The sequence below is a fragment of the Theobroma umbraticum genome, unplaced genomic scaffold, assembly GCF_002168275.2.
Source record: "Theobroma umbraticum cultivar Fairchild unplaced genomic scaffold, ASM216827v3 scaffold_106.0, whole genome shotgun sequence".
Taxonomy (NCBI): domain Eukaryota; kingdom Viridiplantae; phylum Streptophyta; class Magnoliopsida; order Malvales; family Malvaceae; genus Theobroma; species Theobroma umbraticum.
In genome coordinates this window covers 300,107-308,631 of record NW_018397276.1, presented here as the reverse complement: position 1 = coordinate 308,631, position 8,525 = coordinate 300,107, and the positions used below count along the sequence as shown (strand labels likewise).

General features: G+C 34.6%; 1 long non-coding RNA gene across 1 annotated transcript; it reads right to left on the bottom strand.

The window, feature by feature from the left end:
• Window positions 1-42: 42 nt before the first annotated feature.
• Window positions 43-8,525, bottom strand: LOC149526352 (uncharacterized). Its single transcript, XR_016352082.1, has 3 exons — window positions 8,493-8,525; window positions 7,541-7,905; window positions 43-2,709 (listed from the first exon to the last, which is right to left on the bottom strand). It is a non-coding gene; the product is annotated as an uncharacterized LOC149526352 (long non-coding RNA).

The following is an 8,525-nucleotide window of genomic DNA, read 5'->3' as shown; positions in this document are numbered from 1 at the left end:
ATCACTTATCTGCACATGGTACACAAATGGGGTGAGTAATCTAATATTCAGTGAGTTGGGGATACTAAACATAGGATAATATAACACATTATATAATAGTAAAGGAGACATATTTATTATATAAAGCCTACATAGCTGTTTATCAAACATATCCAAAGGGAAAGTGCAAGAATCACTTTAGTATCCTATATGCACGTCACATCAACTCTACCTAGTTGTGATCTTGTCTCTAACGACATACTTGCATTCATCAATAGACAAAGTCTATGTTTCAAAAATCAAATGTTATAACTTAGGGCCTACCATAAGCCTCTATCGAATAAGCTCCATAATCAATGAGTGCTCTTCCCTCTTAATGTATTTAATCACGCAAGGTGGCTAACTAGTGAAAAATCAAGCCTTATCCAAAGTAATCTCAATGAATGGCAATCATATACTTAATCATCATTTAGAGTAATCTCTCAATGAATGGTAGTATAACATTATCGTCATTTGAAGTAATCTTTGAAGGGATGGTAGCCGTATACACAATCATAATCTGAAGAAATCTCCCAACAGATGGTACTATAACATTTTCATCATCTAGAGCAATCTCTCGACAAATGGCATCATAACACAATCATTATCTGGAGTAATCTCCTAACAAATGGTAGCACAACTCTATAGGTGAAAATCACAAGCTAGACGATAGTCACTGCCCCTGCTTACCACCATCCTTGTAGGTGTACACATAGTTATATGGAAAGACGTCACTCAATCCTTAAATTCACATCAACGTCTTGAATTCATCAATCAGACAAGACATAATAATTTATGGGCCATCAATGCCTTCATAATTCATACATCAAATTTGGCTTCCTCAACTTTACATACATATGTAGTTTGCCCATTTAGGCCATCTTGTCTTATAATACACATATACATATCAGAACAATTTTCTTATGAAACATGCATCATACTTTCATATTCAATCATAATGCCACCTCGCGACTCACAACATAACCTAGGAAATCACCATCACATAGAATAATATTCTAACCAAGGCATATTCATCTGGGTACAAACACATAGAACTATTCATCAACTCATGCTTCCCAATAACATCGCATATATACATATTTGTCAACACATGTAATCAGTATACTAGCCTAGGCATGCTTATCTAGGCCTAACACAATGACTCAATGTACCATTGCAGTGCATAACATTATGCATAACGTATCCATTTGATTTAATCATAAAGCCTCATTCACCTCAACAATTGGGCCCTCTCATAGCTTAATTTAATAATTGTTATTCACTAGTTCCTTAACTTTAACTCAACTCAAATTCACCATTTAGCAAATAGGCAAATTTCTCACTGCCATTTCTATTTTAACATCAATAATTTCATATTCATTAATATTCATACAACAACTCAGCATTTCCAAGTTAAATCCTAACTTTCAAAATATTACCCACTTTTTAACCAACAAAAATTCTACTACATCATAAATTCAACCAAGAGTTTGTATTCTATAACCAAAATGCTTCAAATCCTTACCTCAAGTATGGTTTTCAACCTTGACATGGCCCAAAACCGAGTTATGACATGGCCATATAACCTTGAGACTAGGTCCCAAAGTAATACGAAGCCTCTTCTTTTATCATACTTATAACAGATTGTAATTGTAGTCATAATAATAATTCTATTCCAACATATTTGCATAATTAATGATTAAGATCCGACCAACGTTTCCAAGAAAATAAATGAACATCTAGAAACTTAAATATCCATTCCACATAATATATGTTTCAAAATAGCTAACATTGTCTTGACACTAGGACAGACCTCTCAAATTATTTTTTTATCTCCCATGATCTTAAGGCTCTTATCTTTAGTCATTTACAAAATATATAAAAGGAATGAGCAAACTACGGCGTAACAAGTACAATCGTATACACCCTATCGAATCAAGCATTGTTTTCAATATAACATATATAGATTATTCAAGGTCATTTCAACAAATCATGCTTTTAAATAGTTAAAGAATCATTATATACAAAAATGGATAACATCTTGAGTTCATAAATAAATTGATCATCATATATCATTCTTGAAATATGATTCTAGCAAATCATAGATTCAATCTTTCAAACTTGTAAAGTTTCATCATCTTAGCTATTGTGACTATTTTATCCTATGATAAAGGCCGTATCGAGTAATCATTCTCATGATCATTACTAACTATTATATCCCATTAGCATGGCTATGTGCTAGATATTATATCCTGTTAGCTGGGCCACGAAACTAGTTCTGGTGTCAATTATCCCACTTCCTAGGGATTATTTCACAGCTTTTAAAACATTATTTAAAGATTATCAAAGATTTCCTTTTCTTCATAAATTGATATTCATCACATAAATCAACCACGATATTCATAGAACAATGTTCGTAATATGTATAACTCAAATCATTTGTAAATCCAATTTTTTGTCACATGAGTAAACTAAATCATTCATATATCATTTTTCATCATATTATAAAGCTTAAAACAAAAAATAATCATATGCCTTACCCTATTTTCAATATACTAAAATAATGAAAAAAGACATTGGATTCTTTCAAGAAATATACATATACAATAGTTTCAAAATGAGCGAGGTGTGAAGATATACTTACCTCCCTTTATTCTAACAAACTTGCTTCATTCCAAAATAATCAATAGCCTAATAATAACCATTTAAACATATTAGCAACCATCTAACTCTCTAAATTCTATTTATCATGTGAAACTACACAAGATAATCCAAACTTTGCTAACAAAAGAAATGTGGACAACTTGCATATCATTTACTAAATAAACCATATCTTAATCTATGAAACTCAAAATCGAGAATCGTTTAGTGCATTCGAAACTAGAGTTAATAAGCTTTCTATCCATATAAATCTAAAAACTTAGTTCACTGTAGGAAAAGTGTAGAAAATGTTTAAAATTGCATTTGGCGTTTCTATGAGGCAATTTGCATTGTCTTTACAGAAAAAATCATATCTTTGCGTTGAAAACTCAAAATCCACTTCCATTTCATTTGTCAGAAAATAGGCTTCTATAGCTTTCCAACCATATATAACTCAACTATTGAAACTCCATAAATCATTTTATAATCAAACTTAAAGTGATAGGGCAATACAAGATACCTGATTCTAAAAATAGATTTTCCTTTTCAATTTCAATCCGAATTCTTCTAAATCAATCACATATTTTTCACCAACTTAAAAGGTGGTTTTACTCACCTTTTAAGGATTGACCTAGAAGTAGCCTTCGAATGCTTATTCTTCCAATTGTCCTTGACAATCCTTAAATCATACACTGAAGTATATAGCTTTTGACTTTTTTCAGTAAGGTGGCTACCTATGTTTAGATAATATATTTATATTAATCCTAATGGTATTTTAAAAACTTCAGCATAAGAAAATATTTAGGCCTAATTATTTATAAAGGCCTATTTGTTACCTTTTTTTTTTATATGTTAATACTTTAGTCCAAATATTATTTGGGCTAGGGTATTACAATCTCCCCACCTTATAAAAAGTTTCGTCCTCGAAACATGATTTACCTTCATCTCTAAACAAGTTTGGATATCTTTCTTCATATCCTCTTTGATTTCCCAAGTTGCTTCCTTGGCATATGATTTCTCCATTGGACTTTTACAAAGGGAATGGTTTGATGCCTCAAGACTTGTTCCTTTTGATCAATAATTTGAATAGGATATTCAGAATTTGTTAAGTCTTCTTGTTCTTGTAAAGGCTCATAATCGAACGCATGATTCGTGTCAAAGATGTACTTCCTTAATGTAGATACATGAAACACATTATGCACACCAGATAGCTGTGGCTACAAAGCTATTTTATATGCAATTTCTCCAACTTTATCAAGGATTTCAATGGTCTTACATAACATGGACTTAACTTGCCTCGCTTCCTAAATCTCATAATGCATTTAGGAAGTGATACTTTTAGAAAGACATAATCCCCTTGCTAAAAATTATGTCCATTCTCTTCTGATTTGCCTAACTTTTTTGATGATCTTCTGCAGTATTAAATTTCTATCTAATGATTTTAATCTTCTCCACTGCCATCTGCAGCAATTCTGGTCCCAAAAGCTTCCTTTCACGAACATTATCCCAACATAAAGGAGATTTACACTTCCTTCCATACAATTCTTCAAAAGGGGCCATTCTAATACTAGAATGATAACTATTATTATTATCAAATTCTGGCAAAGGTAAATAATTATCCCAACTACGCTTTAAATCAATTACACAAGCTTGAAGCATGTTTTCTAAAATCTCATTTGCTCTCTTCATTTGTCCACTAGTTTAAGGGTGAAAAGCTGTACTTAATTTTAAGTTTGTCCCCATAGCATGTTGTAAGCTTGTCCAAAAGTTAGAGACAAATCTAGAATCCCTTTCTGATACAATACTCATTAGAACTCCATGCAATCGAATGATTTCATCCATATATAACTATGCTAGTTTATTAAGTGGAGTAGTTGACTCGACTCGTAGAAACTGAGCTAATTTCACGAGTTTATCAACAATCACCCATATCACATGATTCCCTTTTATTAACCTAGGCAACCTCATACCTTTAGAAACACAAAATCCCCCACTTGGAACTCCAAAGGACGACGCCTATTATCTGCATAAGACTTTTGTCTACTCTAGGCTATCTTTAAACGTTCCTTTACTAATCCAACCACATCAGTTGCTTGTTGCACCAAATCAGGTCCTAATAATTTCCTTTCTCCCACTTCAAACTATCTAATGGGTGACCTACACTTTCGTCCATATAGTGCTTCAAAAGGAGCCATTCCAATACTAGCTTGATAGCTATTATTATATGTAAATTTTGCTAAAGGTAATTGTTGATTCCACGTGATCCCCAAATCTAATAGTATTGATCTTAACATATCCTCAAGTATTTGTATCACCCATTCTGATTGGCCATCTGTTTGAGGTGATATGCAGTACTGAAGTCTAAACGAGTGCCTAAGGCTCCATGTAAACTTCTCTAAAACTTATTAGTAAATTGTGGCCCTCGATTAGGCATTATGGTCATGGGAACTCCATGCAATCGTACAATACAATCGATATAAACCTTTGCATACTTAGCTGATCCATAGCTAGTTTTTACCATAATAAAATGAGCAGATTTGGTCAATCGATCCACTATTACCTAAATCGAATCATATCCTCCATTAACACGTGTTCCCATTTCCATTCAGGAATCGGTAAGGGTTGCAGCAAACCTGGGGGTTTCCCATGTTCAGCCTTAACTTGCTGACAAATTAGGCATTTGACTACATATTCAGCTACATCTTTCTTCATACCTGGCCATCAATAAACCATTTTTAAATCATGGTACATCTTGGTGGCTCCTGGATGTACAGTATAGGCTATAATGTGGGATTCTTCTAAAATTTCTTCCTTCAAGTTATCTTGATTCGGCACATATGTCCGGAGTTCGTACTTCAACAGCCCATCATCTCTATATTCATATTTCTGATCCCGCTCTTCCGTTCCCAAAAATTTCATCACAAATTTATCTTGACCTTGAGCATTACAGATTCGATGTAAGATCATTGGTCGCACTCGAAAATGAACAATAAGAGTATTAAGACCACCAATATTCATCTTGATCCCCATGCTACCTAAACTCTGCCATTCATGCACTAGACTTTTTCGTTCAACCGACACATGAGCCAAACTCCCCATAGATTTTTGACTTAAGGCATCAGCTACAACGTTTGCCTTATCGGGGTGATACTGAATAGTACAATCATAATCTTTGAGCAATTCCATCCATTGATGTTGCCTTAAATTGAGATCACATTGCTGAAATATATACCTCAAACTCTTGTGATTAGTATATACTTCAAAGCTTTCCTCGTATAGATAATGGCACCAAATCTTTAAGGCAAACACTATTGCTGCCGTCTCTAAATCATGGGTAGGATAATTCTGCTCATGCTTCTTAACTTGCCTCGAGGCGTAGGCTATAACTCCTCTATTTTGCATCAACATAAATCCCACTCCAACTCTTGATGCATCACAATATACAATATACCCTCCTGGACTAGTTGGTAAACTTAAAATTGGTGCTGACATCAGACACGCCTTTAATCTTAGGAAACTATCTTCACATTCATCAGTCCATTCAAACTTAGCTCCTTTCTGCATCAGCTTTGTCAATGGTGCCGCGATTGTCGAGAAATCTTGCACAAATCGACGATAATACCCGACCAATCCAAGAAAACTTCAAATCTTAATAACTGTACTCGGTCTTAACCAAGTTTGAATTGATGAAACTTTTTGCGGATCCACACTAATCCCTTTCTTCGATATTACATGTCCGAGAAAACTAACACTATCTAACCAAAAAGCACACTTAGAGAACTTGGCATACAATTCATGCTCTCAAAGTGTCTGTAACACCATTCTCAAGTGCTGTGCTTGCTCTTCAGGACTTCGAGAATACACCAAGATATCATCAATAAATACCACCACGAATCTATCTTAATAAGGTCGGAATACTCTATTCATTAAATCCATGAATGCGACGGGAGCATTAGTTAAACTAAGAGACATCACTAAAAACTCAAAATGTCCATGCCTCGTACGAAATGCAGTCTTTGGTACATCTTCTTCCTGAACTCTTAATTGATGATACCCCGAGCGTAGATCAATTTTTGAGAAACATCTCGCTCCTTGCAGTTGATCAAATAAATCATCGATTCTGGGAAGTGGGTATTTATTCTTAATAGTCACACTGTTCAACCTTCGATAATCCACACACAACCTCAAACTCCCATCCTTTTTCTTTACAAATAATACCGGAGCTCCCCAAAGGAAAGTACTTGGACGAATAAATCCCTTTTCTCCCAACTCGTGCAATTGCACTTCAGATATTGGTTTTGTGCTAGGAATCAAATTAATACAAAATTTAACTTATCTTTCTGGGCGCAACCCTGGCAATTCGTCTGGGAACACATCTTCGAATTCATTAATTATTGGCACTATTTTAATATTGGGAAACCTTTCCCCCATTGACATTTCTTCTGTGGCTACTACACACACCAAATAATTCTGTCCGGTTTCCACTCTAGTGACCCATGCCAATATCTTTTTATTGCACAGACTCTTATGTCCATATATAATAAAAGGGACTTCTCCGAGAAACTTAAATTTCGCATATTTGTAATGACAATCAATGTTGGCATAACAATCATACAACGAATCCATTCCTAATATAGCATCAAATCCCAATGTCATTAATAACACCAAATCCATCAAGGTCTCCTGATGATTGACTTGAACTACGACTTATAAACAAACTCTGCCATGTACATTTCTTTCAAAGGGGTGGTCACTACCAATGATTCTTCCATTATTTCACAAGGTCTATTCAATCTTGACATAAAATTCAAGGAAACAAAAAAATGGGAAGCTCCAAGATCAAATAAAACTTATGCGTTAAAACCATAAATTAAAAGAATACCTGTCACCACGTCATTAGAGGCAAGCACATCTTGTGGGCCTAGGGTAAATACTCTCACTTGTCCTCCTCAGGAGGTACCCTGCGGCACTGACTCTGTAGGTCAGGATCGGGAGGTGGAAGCTATCTCTTTACCTTTATCGGGCCAGCCTCTCCTAACTGGATGTGAAACTGTAGATGCTACCACTGAAGCTGGTTGCACATACCTACGACCAGTTCCTTGCGATCTTCCTTCATAAGGGCAATCTCTTCGCATATGTCCCAATTGACAACAATTATAACACACATTAAATGATCGAGCACATGGCCCCATATGCACAGTACCACAATGTAACACCCCGTATCCTCATTTAAAGGTTGATGAGACCCTATTGATGAGAATAAATGCTATTTGAGGTAAGTTTGAGTGTTAGAGAACGACGACGGGTGGAAAGAATATTTTTAAATAAAATAATATTTTTATGAATAAAATAATATTAAGATATTAATAATTTATTTATCAGTGGAATTAGTTAAAATAGAGAGTTGTATGACTAATCCAAGTGGGGGAGGGGAAGAAAAGAGGAAAATTGGAAGAAAACAATGAAGTTGGAGGGACCCGTGTGCTTTGATGAAATGCAGCACCATCTGGTAAGTATATATTTAAATATTATGGTGACATACGAATGAGGTGCGAACTTCATATTATGTTTATACACATGTCAAGGAAGAAAGTAGAATAAAAATTAAAATTTTAAAAGTGATGGAAGGACTCAATAAAAAGAATGAGAACTTAGGAGGGCTAGATAGTAATTTTTTTATTTTAGCTTGGTCAAAGCTTACAAAGGAAGCCTGACCTTTCTTTCTCTCACATGGCCGGTCATGCATGTGATGTTGTGGGAAAAATTGGTATAGGTTGGGAAGAAAAGGATGGGGAAAAAGACAAGAACTTACATATGTTGACTAATCAACTCACCTTGAAACTTCTTGAAATTTCTTCATGCTTCCA